Source organism: Prionailurus viverrinus, chromosome A1 (genome assembly GCF_022837055.1).
Source record: "Prionailurus viverrinus isolate Anna chromosome A1, UM_Priviv_1.0, whole genome shotgun sequence".
NCBI lineage: Eukaryota > Metazoa > Chordata > Mammalia > Carnivora > Felidae > Prionailurus > Prionailurus viverrinus.
Genome location: NC_062561.1, coordinates 205049163 through 205066794, shown reverse-complemented (window position 1 = coordinate 205066794; position 17632 = coordinate 205049163). Strand labels below are relative to the sequence as shown.

Below are 17632 nucleotides of genomic sequence, written 5' to 3'. Positions count from 1 at the left end.
ATTTTACCACAATACACTTTTTGCATAAACTGAGTTAGTCTTTTGGTCCTCTTTTTTTTTTTTTTTTTTAAGTAGAATGCAGTCCTACATACTCTAAACCTGGTGTTGCTGTGTTTATAAATTGTTGCAGGAAATATACCACATTTTAACCTGCATGTAGTTACCTTTTGTACCTATCTTATTTTTCTTAGATTTTAGACTCCTTGAAGGTGGGCAAGGTGTTTAATACATTGCTGAGTTTTGAACAGTGACTGGGTACCAGGCAAGTATCAATTAAAAATTCTGAATGTGAAAACATAAAAATTAAATTAAAATAAAAATTTTAAATATAATTGGGAAGGTCTTTTTTGTAATGAGGTTATTTAGCAGTCTTAAACTTATTGCACAAGTAATTCAACAATATTCTCATTGTGACTAAATATATAAAACAGCAAGAGTAAGTCTTCTCTTGCTTCTATCTCTATTCCGACTCCTTCCCTCCAAGATAACTGATACTACAGATTTACACCCCCCTTATCTGTGTATTCTCATGCACATATTTGTGACAGTATATCAATTAAAACTAAAGTATTAAGTGATTACCATGTGCCCCCCCCGGTGTTGATTACATATTTTAATTTATAATTCTCATAACAACTCCATGAAGTACATACCATTAACAATTGACTTTCACAGAGGAGTAAATCATCTTATTAACATGAATTTACTTGCATAAAAGTTAGAACGATGTCACCTTGTCTTGGACCTTGCTAAGGAAAACTAGTACTGAATAGGTCCTATGGAAACTCTCTTCGAGAGGGGCCCGGGCATGAGTCCTAATGGTCGTACTGCAGGACGCTGCAGTCTTCACATTACTTGCTACATTTTATTGGGAGGGAGTGAAAGTTTCAGAACTGACTGTACCTGTTGGGATGATCACATTTAAATGAAAAAACAGGGGTCTGTTTCCACCAGGATACTGTTCCAGTCTGTGGACCTGGGCACGTGTATAAACTCTTGCCTGCCGCGGCAGGGAAGCAGCCTCACCCCTCGGTTGCTGTTCCTGCCCAGTGCCTGTGTGGAGGCTTGTTAATCCCTGAAAGACTGTTTCAGCATCTCAAAAAGTGGTAATAATGTTAGTCCCTACCTCACTGGAATTGATGTGCAGGTTATAGGACATAATGCATGCGAAGAGTTAAGCCTAGTGGAGAGGGCACCTAAAGTGTGTAAAAATTGCCCACTTAAATTAAGTTTAATATGTGACTCTGCTTCCTAGAATAGTTCTTTGAGGACAGTGTCAGTATCACATATACTGCCATGTGTGTGGTACCCAACTCCACAAGGCTGTGCATTGAGTTCATTTTTCTGTATACTTTTTAGGAAAGTACTATGGCTCCAAAAAATCACACACACCCTCATGGAGGTATTCTACACACAAAACCTATACTGCAGGAAGAACTGGGCCATGGGATTTCTGTTGTCCTCCCACGTTAAGACACTGCAGGGTTCAACTGCAAAGCATGATCCTCTCCTGAGTGGAGACTTTGTTGAAAGGGTTTCTGTTGCATTAGATGAGAGACTGAAATTAAGGGAAATCTAACATACACCAAGGGACCATTTTCCCTGAAGAATAATAAAGGTCGAGTAAAAGAATTGTGTTAAATATATGCTTGCTTTTATCTACTTCCTCAGCAACTGTCTTATTTTAGATGAAAGGTAGGGGTTTTCTTTAGAAACATAAAGTGTCAGGCATTAACGGGGTTTTTATTATTTATATTCTGAGCTTCATTATGGTTGATGCTGTCTCATTTTTTCCATTATAAACCCCTTCTTCTCAAGGGGCTGTAACTCCCCCAATAAAAAGAATGGCTTCAGGCAAGGACTGGAAGCATTTGCTCTCAGCTTAGGAGGACTTTTGTTTTTCCAGGTCTTGAAAATGAAAATCCATTAAATTCTTTTTAAATTATGGGAGTGTTAAAGAGAAAAAAAAACACCCCAGAAATTACTGCTTTCATATGTGTCTCTTTACTACCTGGGCTCAGAATTGTTTTTGAACAGCTGCAGGCCCCCTCTGATTATATTAACAGTCCCTTCTTTATTATCTGCGATAATTCAGTAATGTCCATATGGACCCTGTCCACTGGCTTCCTCAGAGATGCTTGCTGGAGGTGGTTTGTTGAGTAGCTTGAAGGGATCATTTCTCTTTCTCTGATAGATGGCCTGGGTCTTCCAGAAGAGAGTGTTTCACTCAGCACGTGGTCACCTTCCCTTAGGGAAACAAAACAGTGAGTTGCCATCCTGTGGGCAGTGCACTGCTGGTGGACATGTTACTCTGAAGACGACAGTGTGTTAGAAACAACTTAAAAATGTCCCTCCCTATTTTGCTCCCAGAGAAGTTCTGATCTAGAGACTATCATGGACTCAGGTTGTGGGCTACAGATAAATTCAGGCTGAAGGTGAGGCCCTGGAGGTACATTTCAGAGACTCTCTAGAAGCCTGAGGTCTAACCATGGCATGAGTTTGAGACTCTGGTTATGCCAGAGTGGTCCTGGGCTTTAGGATATGACTGAGGATGACCTCTGTAGGTGAGTTATACATGAGGGTCATTAATAGCATCATTAATATTCATTTCTTCATCTGCTTTCCAGCCAGTACTATGTCATAATGAGTATTTTAAAAACAAGATTTCCAGTAGTTCAGTGCTTCTGGAATACACACACATACACCCCCCCCCCCACAGTTGCCCATTAAATTTTCTGTAGCTACTTTTGTCCTAAAATGGCTTAAAAGAGAGACAAACATCTATACAATGTGATACATTCTGGAATGTTCTGGAAAGATTACTTTTTGGAATAGATTAGGGACAGAATTATAAAGCAGTGACAATAAATAGTGTTGTCAAAGTTGTTCATATAGGCAAAAAAAATTAGATTCCTATGTCACATCATACAAAGGAAGATATAGGTCTTTTTTTTTCCTAAAAGTCTTTAGAAGCAAATATAGGAGAGGGTATTTTAGAGAATGCATAAGTCTCCAAAATCATTATGCAAAATGCCAAATTTGACTGTATCCAAGTAGGCAAATCCGAAAAAAAACCCCACAAACCTCATGAAGGTATTATTTTTCTGAATTATTTGAAGTGCATATAGCCAACAAGATTTTATTACCTAGCATATGTCAATAATTCCTACAAATCAACACAAAAATAACAAATCAACTGAAAAAATATGCAAAAGATATAATAGGCAATTCATAGGAGAAGAAGCAATAAACTTAAAGAACTAATGTGCTACTTCACAAATAGAGTATACATAAAAACAAAAGAGATACCATTCTGAAACTATTATGTCATCAACAACTAAAATTTTAAAAAAGTGTTTATTTTTGAGATAGAGCGTGAGCAGGAGAGAGGCAGAGAGAGAGGAAGACACAGAATCTGAAGCAGACTCCAGGCTCTGAGCTGTCAGCATAGAGCCTGACATGGGGCTCAAATCCACAAACTGCGAGATCATGACTTGAGCTGAAGTCAAATGCTTAACCTAGACTGAGCCACCGGGCACCCCAAAAATTAAAATTTTTTTAACCAGATATCAGTGACGATGGGAGCAATGGGAACTGTCATATGCTACTAATTGGTAGAAAACCATTTGGAGAGATTTTGACAATATCCATTGATACTGAAAATGTGCATATCCTTTGAAACCCACACGTTTCACTTCTTATGTGCTCTTGAGAAACTCTTGCACTTATGTATAAGGAGATGTAGACAGGAATGTTTATTGCAACAATGCTTGTATTGGCGAACAACTGAAATCAACCTAATAGTTCATTCATTGTTTTAAAATTTTATCCATATTGATACTTATTTTTTGTAACTATTATAGAATATTCCACAGTATGCATATTTGTCCATTAATTAATTAATTTGTCCATTCTTGATCTTTGAATATGATCAAGATCACAGGAATCACTGTTGTTTTACCATTATTGCTTAAACATAAAGGATTTGAGAAAAGTAAGAAATAATGTTAAGATTTGATAAAGCTGGATAATAGGGTATAGAATGAGAAACTTCTTGAGGGTTTCCCTTTCCTGAGATCTTAGTTATCCAATATCATTCAAACTGTACCCTCTTCTCAGAAGTCTAACCCATTTAACTCTGACTCTTGCATAACTTTGTCTGACTTAGTAAATCTCCAAATATACTGCCTCAATTTGCAAATACTGTATCAATTTGTACTTGGTGATTTGTTACTTTCTGGTAAGTCTCCTGGTAAAAGAATAGTAGAATTAAAAAAACCTACTTTTTGCTGTTGAAATAACGATGAGATTGAGACCCAGAATATTTTCATACAGCTGTGCATTGGCCATCAAGCTAGATAGTAACTATTTTCAGAATGAGGAAATTGCTGTTGTTTTTTTCTTTCCTTTATATTCTAGGCTTCTCATGCTTTCCACAGTGTTGTGCACATTACGTAACAAAAATGGTCGACTAGGTGGCTACAGAAGACCAGTTCTGAGAGGTGAAAGCTTAGGCAGTGAGAGCAGGGTGCTACAAAAGGAAAACCCCAAGTCAAGCATAATGTCGTAGGATTGGGGAAAGGGGGAGAGGTGTATGAAGAAGGAAGAATCATGGAATAGAACTGTGGTCTGAGGCTTAAAGCATTTTAGGAAAATCAGATGGGAGACTGTTAAGAAAGACTTTCTGTAATATTAGCTCTGCATTTTCTGCCATCCATTCAGCCCTTGATTAATCATTAAGCAAAATGGGCAGATGTACCGAGGGAAGGGGGACACTAGAGGCTCTCACCACCTCACCTATTATGCCTTGAACTCTCTCCCTGCTTCTCTTGAGTTTAGTTCATTTTTTTGTTAACTTTATTTGCCATATTTTGCTTTCGTCTGTTATTACTAAACATTTTCTTTGTCATAGTGAGTGACTAAAATTTGGGGTTCAAGCTGTTATCAGATACCACATTTGTTTCTATCTTCTGGCGTGAGAGTTTCACTTCTATCCAACGGAAACATAGCTGCTGAGTCTGGTTAGCATTTAACTTACCAGCTGATTTGTGTGTATGATCCTCAGCACTTCATTTTCTCAGCCATGGCTGAGGGGGCACCATTGTTGACTGCTGAGGGCATCAGTTGGTCTTAATAGAGCCTTGTATTAATTAATTCATCTCAGGTGTTTTGAAAACCACCTACGTGCCAGGAAACTCTGCTGGCACTGGAAATACATGTTGTAAAAGACTCAATCTTTCTCCTGTCCAAATTTATAATAGCCTAAAGGCTGATAAGAGGAGTCATAATACGACGTATTCAGATTGCTGTAGTCTCTTTCGTCAGTACTCAGTCATGGATCCGACTGTGTGTGGTAGCAACATGGACCCAAATGTCTTCTTTCCATCAGACAGAGTTGATACTACAGCAACTCAGAAAGTGAAACTTAAAGAAAACAATTTTTATTGAGAAAAAAAGCAAAACCTGTAATCTACACCAGGCCACAGTTATTTACAAACACATATATTTCAGCTTTTCTGTTTGGAACGGCAGCTTTCAAACCATAATTGTCTAATTCCATCTTCTGTCATGTGTGCATCCTCCTTGCAACCGAGGGTAATTATCTCTGAGTACATGAACCTAAAATCTGGACTAGGAGTGACTAAAACCACTCTGGAAGTGCTGAAGCCACAATACAAGAAGGAATGAGCACAATACCAGTGTGGGCTGTGGGGCATCAACACCAGGATCAGAATAGAAACATGAATCAGTGGCTGTAAACAAGCTCTGTTTTAACTTTGTTACAACTGATGGAAGTCGATTAATTCTCATTTAATCTAATTGTTTGAAAGAACCGTTTAAAATTTTCTGTCTTTAAGGTAGGCCTGGTTTGTGACGGAGGTGGGAGGCAGAGGACAGGCATATTTTTGGGGTTTCTTGGGAACCAAAATCTTTATTTTTTAATAATGAACCCTTCATCCAAATATGCAAAAGTTTGGGATGTAATAAAAGGTCCGTCTAATCTTTAAGTCATCCCAAATACTTTTCATTTATCAGGAGAGGTCAAGGTAAGTATGGTCCTTGCTGAGTGAGCAAAATGGGGCTCGGAGATGTTCTGTGGCTTACCTAAGATTGCTCAGCTTTTTAGCGATAGAGTGGGGAATGAGCCTTGAGTTTTTCAGAAGTGACTGAGGAACACCATGTCAAGAGACCCGGGGCCTGGAGGGGGGCTCTGGGCCATTCACACCTTAGAATCCGTTAGGGACCAGTTATAAATAAAGCCAACAGCAAAAAAACTGATGTAGGTAATTTAATACAGAAAATTAGCTACAGGTTAGAAGAGCTTGAAAGAGCAACCTGAGGAAGTTGAGGAAACTCCAAGATAAGCACCTGCAGCAATCCACCCTTACCCAAAGGTCTGGGGGGGAAATAGATGGAGGAGCTGAGGCCATGTGATGGGAATGGAAGCTTTGTTAGGAGGGGGCCTTTAGTGGGGGACAGAAAATAGGACACTGAAGATGTTTCTGGGAGGCAGAGTCGGGGGATATTAGATTTTCCATCCAGTAGCCTACAAGACGAGCCTAGGGGTGCGCCAATCTATTAGATTCTCCATCTGGTAGCCTACAAGATGAGCCCAGTGATACACCAATCTGCAAGAAAGTGGGAAACAGCGGGAGTCCATCCTCCTTGGGACACAACAGAGCCTGAAGAGATTAAGGGCTGGGTCTGAGGAAAGTGACCAGCATGCCTTTTTCCAATGGAGTATTCCTGTGTTTAATCTCATACATCTCAAGGATCTGTATCTCAAGGATGTTTTATTGAAGAAGGGATTCTGTATTCCAAAAGACAAAAGTTTAAAATTCATGATACAAGACCAACTCACTTTTAAGAAAATACTCTACATCTCTAGTATAGCATTTCTATGTACAAAGTACTTTTGGTTATGTTCCTTCTTAAGATGATGAAATTGTTGATGAATTTTAAATGAAGAAATTGAAGATCAGAGTATTAATAGACTTTCTCTGTAAGACATTGGTCTAGAAGATTCAGGAGCCAGGACCAGAAATCTGAGTGTTGGGTTTCAAATTTGCTAAAGCCACCATTTCTAAATTGTGTACAAAGGCATTTTGGAGCAGCAGATTTATAGGGACATAGCTGAATATTTTAAATTTTCAAGAAAAATACGGTAACCTCTTTTGGGTACTACATGAACTAATAGTTTAACATTGGATTGCTGTGTTGTATTTTTTCATGTCATGTTTTTGTGAGGCTGGGTTTTCTATGGTAAAAAGCAAGGACCAAGTGAAAACCATTTTGAAACAGGACATGGAGGTAGCTGTGTTCCTTTTGATTGCAAGGTTTGAGATATTGTACTCAGTGCTCAATAGGCGCTGAATTGTTAGGATATAAGTACTTACAAATGGTTAGACCCTAACTATTGAATAAATAGAACTGTTAGGTACTTACAAATGGTTAGACCCTAACTATTGAATAAACAGAACTGTTAGATATTTCTTTTAGCTTAGGATGTGCTGTGAAATAATTACTGTGATATTAAGAACACTGTAAACTGAGAAAACCTCTCTGCCTTGGTGATATTACCCTATTAGTATCCAAAGGCAGTGACTAATAAATTGAGATTATGGGTTTGAGACTCTTGGTGGTGGGGAGAACTCACAATTGCCTGGACTGTTCTTCCAGAATCCCACATCCTTATGACCACCATTTGTTTGCTTTTATACAAAGGGTAACATGGGCTACAGTAGAGTTTAGCAATTGAAAGCCAAGGTCATCCTTATAAGGAAAAAAAAAAAAAGCTATGTGTGTCCTTAGTTCTTAACTTGTACCTCAAATCAATGAGTGGAAATTCTGGAAGATAACTTGCTGGTTTATCAAACCCTCAAAGACCACATGCAAGACCAGTATGGCACATCATTTCTAAACCTTCTGTCAGCACTTGCTCTTAACTCAACCAGTCTTTGCTGTGTGCTCACTTGGGAAGCTTAACTGTGGCAGTTAGGTGGCCATCTCTTTAATTGTCACTCAGATAATAGTTTTTTTCCCCCTTCCAGAATGTAATTCTTGCAATGATTTTTATGTCTTGAATACTTCATCCTTATCTCTCTGTACAGACCTCTAAACTGTGCCTTATAATGAAAATTACACTTGGACAATACATTCTCCAAGAACCATAGACATCTTAAAAGGTCAAAGAAAATAGGGATTGAAATTTGTAAGTGATGTTATTTAAAACAAAAATGAGTGAAACTGACATCTTGTGACATTATAGAGTGGTGGGAAATTTTGTACCTTGGGAACTAGAGAAATGAAAATCTCAAGATCAAAAGATGAGGGATGGAAATCTGAAAGAATTCAATATTCTACAAATGTATGAAAAAGTTCTCTTGTGGTGAGTTAGGATGGAACTAGAGCTCCTAATAATTGCAGTGAAAAGACTTGCTTCAAGATTTTCAAATGTACAGTATAGGTACTAAGTAAGTGTGAAAACATTCTCATCCCTGGTTATTAATCAGAATCACTGATGGAACTTAAAAAAAAAAAAATCAGAGATCAGGGTTCTGTACCAGATCCGCTGAATCCCCTGAGCTAAAGGTCTTGAATCCATATTTTAAAAGAATAATTGATATACAGCTACTGAATTAAAGGATTACTGGGTTAGATGCACTCTGGTTTAGAACTGCAGCCCAGTAGCATTAGTATTACCTGGGGAAATGCAGAATCCTGAGTCCCACCCCTAGAACTTCTACATCAGAATCTGTAGTTGAGCAAGATTCCTAGTGATTTGTTTTCAAGTTCCTGAAGCACTGGTCTCGGGGAGACAAACCATACTGGGATTCATGGTATGTGTATGCCATAGATCTGTTCCTTACCAGCTTGTACAAGTCATTTATCCTCTGCGAGTCTATTTCTCCAGCTAAAGGAACAGATGTAATTATACCTACCCAACTTAGCCTAGGACTGTTGTAAGGCTATGAGATGGAATACGGAAAATATGTGGAAGTACTTCAAAAGATTAAAAGTGCACTGTTTATATAAATTGATACTCTAATGTGGTCAATAGAACCACAGATTTGTAGAGCTACTTGGCTCTTCAATTTATTCCACCTCTATATTTTGAGCCACATCCTTGATTACTTCATGGCTAACCCCCACTCACATTCATTTAGCCTCCTACTAAAAATGCCCAAAGGTAACATTACTTTCTTCTTACATTTTTGAGTCATAGGGAAGTAAGAAATTCAAGCAAAAGAATAGCTCATTTGGTATCCATGGAGTGTCTGGTAATATACTGCATGTATGAATATAACTCCATATGTGGAACTTTGCAAATTAAGTATTTCAGTAAAGCTTCCTTGACATTAGGAGTTCTGTAGTCTCTCGTGGCTTGGATAATTAATGGCTGATTCATGGTTTCTTGATTAATGGGTCATCTTCTTGTGACAAGTTGCTCTGTGCCATTAGGAGATTTTAGTGCTGGAGCTCTGTCATTTGTGTCTGGGAAAATAACTAGAAGAGTATAATCTTCAGAACTTGTCTGGGCCCTGTTCTCCAACCTTCTTTGCTTCCGTTGTGACACCTGATGCTGTTTGGAATCTCCTGACTTTTTGTGCCACATTTTTTTTTATCCCCAGCTCCTCCCAACTTCTTCCTACCCTTGCCTGCAAAACACATCTATAAGATGTCCTTTGCTATGAGGCTTAGCACTCCCTAAATACAAGCCTAGATTCGTCTCTAACTCCACTCCTCACTTCTGACTAGTGAGCCAGCTGTAACCCCAAGACTCTCTTCTGCCTCTTGTATCATGTCTGTGTGTGGGTAAGAGTATCTTTCTGCTGGTAGTTGATGTTCTGAAGTATGTTTCTTGGTACCTGCTGTGCTGGATGCTAATTCTAATAAAGCTCTTTTTGTCTCTTTTTTCTCTTTTCTCTCTGTCTCTCTTTCTCTCTTTCTCTCTTTCTCTCTTTCTCTCTCTCTCTCTCTCTCTCTCTCTCTCTGATTTTTTTGTTTTGTTTTTGTTTTATTTCATTTTTGCTTTGCATTTCCCCCAGTTGTATAGTACAGTCATTGCTCCATGTTAACTCAGTGCATCCTTTCTGCTGTTTCTCCCCTCTTTCAGCTCATTTCCTTCTAAGTCCTTTTTTAATTTTAATTTTACTTAATTTTTTTTCTACTGGGCTCAGTTACCATCTTTTGCAGTTAGATTCACTGTGTTTCCCTTCAAGCTAATGTCTATCTTTAATTTAAGGCTGTGTTTTTTTTTCTGGCCATCTTGTCCTACGGGCAGACATTAGGCAAACAAAGTATCTGACCTCACTATTCATGTATTTCTCACCATCATTTCCTGGATGGTGGGGGACATGGTTTGACTCCATTAGGGAACATTGTCATTCTGGAAGGTCTAGAAGAATGAGTGCAACTAGAAAGTCAGTAATGAGGAAATAAAACCAATCCACGCTAAATGATATTTCCTTTGAAGATTTCTTGTCAAGAAAGTTGGTCACCCAATAGGACTTTGAGAAACTGCAAAAATGTTATGTGTTTATACCTCTGTATGGTCTCTGTTATACATAGGATACACATGTGTCATTTTTAGCAGAGGTTTCATTTATATATGTACAAACTCAGATTATAGTTTACAAATACCACTTTTTAGTTATGTAGTCATGGACTGATAGTAACCAACAATGTCAGCTTACAACTCAAATGATAACAAATTATTATTTATATCGTTTGAGTTAAACTTCTACTGGAAAAATTTCATGAGGTCCTTCTTATACATGTTATTCTCTGTTGTCTTAGTGTTCAGAGAGAGTAGAAAATCTAAGCAGCAATCATGATAAGTATCAATTACTGAAAGATTTGAGAATTGAAATTCAAATAAATGAATAAAAGGCAGGTACATGCCCAGAATCCCACAGGGTTTTGATCACTTGCATTTGCATTTTATTTTAAACTGTGAGTATCATCAGAGAAATACAAATCAAAGCCACACTGAGATACCAGCTCACACCAGTCAGAGTGGCTAAAGGGAACAAATCAGGGGACTATAGATGCTGGAGACGATGTGGAGAAACGGGAACCCTCTTGCACTGTTGGTGGGAATGCAAACTGGTGCAGCCGCTCTGGAAACCAGTGTGGAGGTTCCTAAAAAAATTAAAAATAGAACTACCCTATGACCCAGCAATAGCACTTCTAGGAATTTACCCAAGGGATACAGGAGTGCTAATGTATAGGGGCACATGTAACCCAATGTTTATAGTAGCTCTTTCAGCAATAGCCAAATCATGGAGAGAGCCTCAATGTCCATTGACTAATGAATGGATAAAGAAGATGTGGTTTATATACATAATGCAATACTACTTGGCAATGAGAAAGAATGAAGTCCTGTCATTTGCAGCAATATGGATGGAACTGGAAGGTGTTATGCTAAGTGAAATAGGTCAGCCAGAGAAGGACATATATCATATGTTTTCACTCATATGTGGATCTTGAAAACTTAACAGACGACCATGGGGGAAGGGAGGAGGAAAAATACAAACAGAGAGGGAGGGAGGCAAACCACAAGAGACTCTTAAAAACAGAGAACAAACTGAGGGGGATGGGGGGAGTGGGGGAGAGGGAAAATGGGTGATGGGCATTGAGGAGGGCACTTGCTGGGATGAGCACTGGGTGTTGTATGTAAGCCGATTTGACAATAAATTATATTTAAAAATAAATAAAGTGTGAGTAGCTTTCGTGCAGATATTTCCCAGAAACATTTTAATACTAAAAATGTGCCAACTACTCATACTCTGAAATTCTTACTGTCTATGACCTTGAAGTCCATCTTTCATGTGTATGGGGATTTTTTCCTTTCTGTCGTGTTTCCCTCTTCCTCCTCCTTCTCTCCTCCTCCTTTCTCCTTCTTCTTCTTCTTCTTCTTCTTCTTCTTCTTCTTCTTCTTCTTCTTCTTCTTCACCCTCCCCCTTTCATTTCCTCCTGTCCCTGTCCCTCTCCTCCTCTGGCCTAGATTGGTGTAGCTCATCTCAACAATCTCTATCTCCTGGTATTCACATCCTGGTATAGTTTTCCTCCCATGTGAAACAGAGATACCTTGTGTAACCTATAGGATATTGTGGAAATGATGGAATGTGATTTCTGAAGCTAGGTGATAACACATTGTGGCTTCCTCTTGCTTTCTTGCTTTATATAACTTTTTAAAAATTTTTTTTTTGTTTATTTTTGAGAGAGAGAGAGAGAGAGAGAGCACAAGTGAAGGGGGGCAGAGAGAGAAGGGGACAGAGGGTCTGAAGCAGGCTCTGAGATGACAGCAGTGAGCCTGATGTGAGGCTTGAACTCACAAGAGATCATGACCTGAGCCCAAGTTGAACTCTTAACCAACTGAGCCACCCAGGTGCCCCTTATATGACTTTCTTTTGGCAGCTCCAGCTGCCATTCTGTAAGGACACTCAAGAAGACTATGGAAAAACCTATGTGCAAGGACCTGATGCTTCCTGCCAACAACCAGTGGGGAACTGAAGCCCCTTGCCCATAAGCATGAAAGAGTGAGCACTTTTGGAAGCAGATTCCCCAGCCCCAGCCAGGCACTCAGATGACTGCAGCCCTTGCTGTCACCTTGCCTGCAATCTCATGAGAGAACCTGAGCCAGAACCACTCAGTGAAGCCACTCCTGAATTTCTGGACCACCAAAATTGTAAGAAAATAAATGTCTATTGTTTAAAGCAGCCAAGTTTTGGAGTAATTCATTATATAGCAATATATAACTAATGCATACATACCCTACCACTGATGGGAAGATCTCTGATCCAAAGAATATTAAACTAATATAAGTCCCAAATCAACCTGCTAAAGAAATTAAGTTGTTTATATTTTTATGTGTCTTCAATAAAATCACTTTTTCTTCATTTTATATTTAAAGATAATTTAAAACTAAATGATAATACTATAAATTGAAGAGGGAAAGAATTTCAAAATCGTAAAAACAGAGGCTATTATTTGAACGCTTTAAATAATAATAGTTATTCTACCTCTAAATAACCGGAAATTAATCATCTCCATTCAGGTTGACAATTTTTATATATATTAAAGAAACTAGAATAACATAATTAAGTGCCACTTGCCAATATTTTCCAGTTCTGCGTAAAGTTAACTGAACATATAAAACATATTTTCTCCTGCTGTTGACTTTTTATTGTCCTGGGCCTGTAGTAAATGCAAGGCTGCTAAGCTTAAGGGTATAATTTTGTGCAGGAAACCACAATAAGGTCTGGGAATAATTGCCACAAAGACTAAGATTAAAAGGTAAAGTTAGCAAAAATCTTTTGACATTTCTATCAAAGTCTGTTCTCTAGAAGAAAAATTGCAATTATTTCTTCAGTGATGAAATTAATATTAGAAGAAATGCTGTTGTAGACTTCATTTTGTTGTATAGTCCAGCAACTTCTCTACCTTTATATCTGTTCTTAACTTTAGAAAAAAAATAGCGTATTAAATATTTTCTGAGCCAAACCATTTAATTTTAAATGGAGTAGCCCTATCCCTAAGAGAGAAGAAATTAAAATTTCCAGTTTTCTGTAACTTGAAATATTTCTATCATGCCTGTCTCTTCACCCTGGTCCTCCCACACAATCAGTCACCTCATTCCATTTTTCTTGATAACTTACGGGAAGTAAAATAAATTTGGTTCAAATAGTGTGTTGTTATTATGGAAGGATTCTGGTTGTCTCCCAGGGTGCCACACAGTGGCCCTAAGGCAGTCCTGCGTTAGTTTTGTGATCCTCAACCTCCCTAAAGTGAGGTCCATGGGGTCTAGAGACAGCATATACAGCCCAAGAATACATCTTTTTGCATTTTATTTTAGAATGCTGAAGTTTATTTTAGAATGCTGAATGAGGATTTTTTTGTAATGTACCTAAAAGTGGTCTGTAGTTCTCAACTCAGCTGTGCTGGAGATCTTTTGAAGAATTACACTATGGTCCTTACCCCATCTTATCTTAGTATAACCCCCTAGTCGAAGTGTGGAATGTACTCTTCTCACACTTTCATAGACCGCCTGCTCCTCACACCCTACATGCCTGGTCCTGGGACAGTTCACTAGAACATCATCAGCGCTTTTATTTCGAGGTTTTATTAAAAAGATCTCAGAGAGGGAAGATCCAAAGATAGCTCCTCTGGCTAATTTCTTATCAGAAAACCTTCCAAATATGGCAAAACATGTTAACGTGAGAGAAATAGGAGTGAAGAAAGTCTGATTTCACGATAAAAACAAAGCATTTTTCTTTTCTCCAAATATTTATTGGGCATGTTATAGTCTTGGAGATCATGCCACATGAAGAGAAGGCATTTTAAGACTTATTTTAAGTAAACATTTCAAGTCTCTGAATATAGACATAAATGGTAAATAAGAATGCAGACTCTTAAGGTATTTATTTTTTTCCAGAGGAGCCCTCAGACTTTATTGTGAAATTATTACTAGAAAGATATGCTGTTCATATGCAAAGTCAATGACCAAAGTCCAAATTATTGGGAGGCTCTGATTCGTGTGGTTTCCATTTCAACATGTGAATCCGTGGTTACTTGAGTAGGACCTACTAGTAAATGATGACTTGGTCACCATCTTGAAAATCCACTTTCCTTGTTCTGACTTTGTCCAGAATGACGTTCGTGTTGAATAGAGAAGTGGCAAACAGCAATTTCAGCTGGTCGAAATCCAAAACTCTGTTTTCCACAGACACATAAAATTAGTTTAGTGTAGCCAACATGCTGGCCTGTACTGCGGTCTGGGGTGTGCAGTGTCGGCTTCTGTTACTACATCCCGTCTGCAAACCAGGTGCACAAAACATCATAAGGAAGTGAAGTCTGGTTGCTGGTAATTAATGGAGTTATTTGGTGAATGAAAGTCAAAGCAGTAGCAATATATTATGGTGGAGAGTGTTAGAGAAGTTTTCCTGAAGCTAGACTAGAATCTTGAAAATGAAAGCTTCTAATCTCAGTGAACTGGGGACATTCTTGCACATTAAAATTCGATGTCTGATTGTCAACCCTTGCTTAAAGAAGAGGGGAGGGGGAAAATAAGACTTTTATGGGGTGGATAAAATGTTCCCTATAAAGTAAGTATGGCAAAGCTACTCATTGTGATGAACTGTGAAAATAATGGCTCACTAAACATCTTACGGTGCTTAGGGGCTAAATTTAAGGCTGTGTCACATCTTGCTTCTCAAACTGTGTGTCCTGTGGTTAAGCATGGTTTGTGATTGGTGCTGGGATATGGGTTTTATTCTCCCATATTTTAAATTATTTTCTCTAGATAATCATGATTTAAACGATATTTAATGATGGAAATGTGACTGCTTGAAAAAACGGAAAGGAGAAGAAGTCACAGAAGACAGATAATCATGATTTATGTTGAATAACTATGAATAAAATTTTAAATTATACAAAGGGAAACATCCTACAAACTGAGAATTTTGGGGAGGTTTATAGATTATATGTTAACTCTAAGCTTCTTGTGTCAAAGGAAATTAAGGGATAATGATTGCATTAATGCAAGAAAGGTACCCTCTTTGCATCCAAAGTCAATTGCTAAAGAGGAAGTAAAAGCAAAAGCAAAGTAACAACATTTTTGCCTATGAGAAAAGTGTCATCTTTTTCTGTATGTTAAATATGGTATCAAATTTCCCGCTGTTTTAGATAGACATCAATCAATTAATAAGTACCTGTCTGTCACTACTACGTCTTCAACATTGGACCAGACTGAGCTCCTGTGATTTGTAACAGAATCATCTGGGCAGTTTGTAAATGAAGATGGTGCTAGGGCACCAGAAACTTGCTTCTAATCCAGTTTGAGGTTCATCATTCTCAAAGTGTTCTCCTAAAGAAGTGAAACACCTAAGTCTCTCTGCAGAGGTGGGAGATTATGTATAGTTCAGGAGACTAAACCTTTACACCGAAAATAAAAGCAAGTAGTTGATGACAGTTGTGATTCTCCTCAGACAACAAATATTACCTCCTATGTTTGCACTGGAGCAGTAGGTGGATGATTAAAATTCAGTTGATCAGTTAGAAATGACTTCACTTGCCTAGACTAATGATGCTCCACTTTTCTTGGTGGTAGGCTCTTTTTGAATTTGATGGCGATTTGACACTTTTGCCGAAGAATATGTTTTCAATTATGTATGTAATTAAAAAATGAGAAAAAAACCCAACTACGTACCTTCAAATAATGATACATATGAAATATATGTAACCAAAATAGTATAAATATCCACTTTTAACCATGTTTTCTTAGAGGAAGTGGGGGCACAGTTCTTTGGTTTCACTGATGGATGACAATTGCAGCCAAAAACACTGATGAAACTACCCATGGGAAGTGTTTAGAAAACAAGAGCTGAAGAAGAGCGACACTGAAAGACACAAATAGGGGAGAATGAAAAGCTGATGAAGGAGAATAAGAAGCAATAGCCAAAGAGAAGAGATGCCAAAAGAGTATCATGACAAGGACAGGGGGAATGGGTTACCAAGGACTGAGTAATAGTGCTAAGTGTTAATTGAGGTCAGGTAAGATAAAGAGGGCAGACTGTGGTTGGCTATCTAAGAGGAGTCGAAGTAGTTTTCAGGACTTCAGGAAGTCATGGATCTATAAGACTAGAGATTATGGCTTTTGGTTTTTGGTGTTTGTGTGTGTGGATTTTGAGCTTCTCTGGGATAATAACAAGGCTCAGTATGTAAGAGGAGACTAATCCAGGAGTGATTTGTCCCAAGTGAGTGAGGTTTTGGGCGGCGATAGGTGATGGTACTAAGTAAAAGTGGCAGATTGGTTCTGACATGAGGTGCCCAAACCAGAGGTGCCACGGGTATGCTCTCACATTTTCCATCATAGAAAAGTGCTATTAAATGAATATGCCATGTAACATTTATCAGAAAGAATATCGTAAATAGAGTATTTCACATTATCTGTTATTAAGCAACTTACATAGTGACATAATTTAGAAAGGTTTTAAGACATAAAAATCTAAGAAAGTGGCTGTTAATACTGAATAAACATTATACTCATTTGGGGGAGTTAAAAAAAACTAATTCCTGGCAACAACCCAATCCCTAGGTTGTTTTCACTTTGTTGATGATTTGCTTTTGCTGTATTAATAGAAATTCTTAATTTTAATGTAATCTAATCAACCTATTTTTTTGTCATCAGTTTTTTCTTGTACCTAATTTAATACATTCTGTCCTTCCTCAAGGTCATGGGTATTCTACCTTGGTTTCTTAAATTTTAAAATTTTCCTTCCACATGTCTTTAATCCATTAGAAATGTTTATAAATAGCATAAGGTACTAATTAAATTTTAATTTTCCTTTGTGGTCTTATTGGTGATCCCAGACTTTTTTTTTTTTAAGGGCTCAGCCTTTCTTGAGGGAGTTATAATTCATTTCTCTCATTTGTCTCATATTCTCATATCCTTAGATGTATGGGTTTGTTTCTGGCCTTCCAATTTAGTGACATTAGTCAATTTGGCTATCCCATTTCCATGCCATACTGTCTTAATTATTACAGCTTTACAATAAACATTGATGTTTCACGAGGGCTTATCATACCATCTTCTTATCCTTCTTCAGCAATACTTTGATTATTTTTG

At 37.9% G+C, this 17632-nt stretch overlaps 1 long non-coding RNA gene across 1 annotated transcript in view; it reads left to right on the top strand.

The window, feature by feature from the left end:
• The window catches only part of LOC125162129 (uncharacterized), a 103181-nt gene extending 102917 nt beyond the window's left edge, over positions 1-264 (top strand). Inside the window, exon 3 of the long non-coding RNA XR_007150908.1 lies at positions 192-264. This is a non-coding gene — a long non-coding RNA (uncharacterized LOC125162129). The remainder of the gene's footprint in view (positions 1-191) is intronic.
• Positions 265-17632: the final 17368 nt, after the last annotated feature.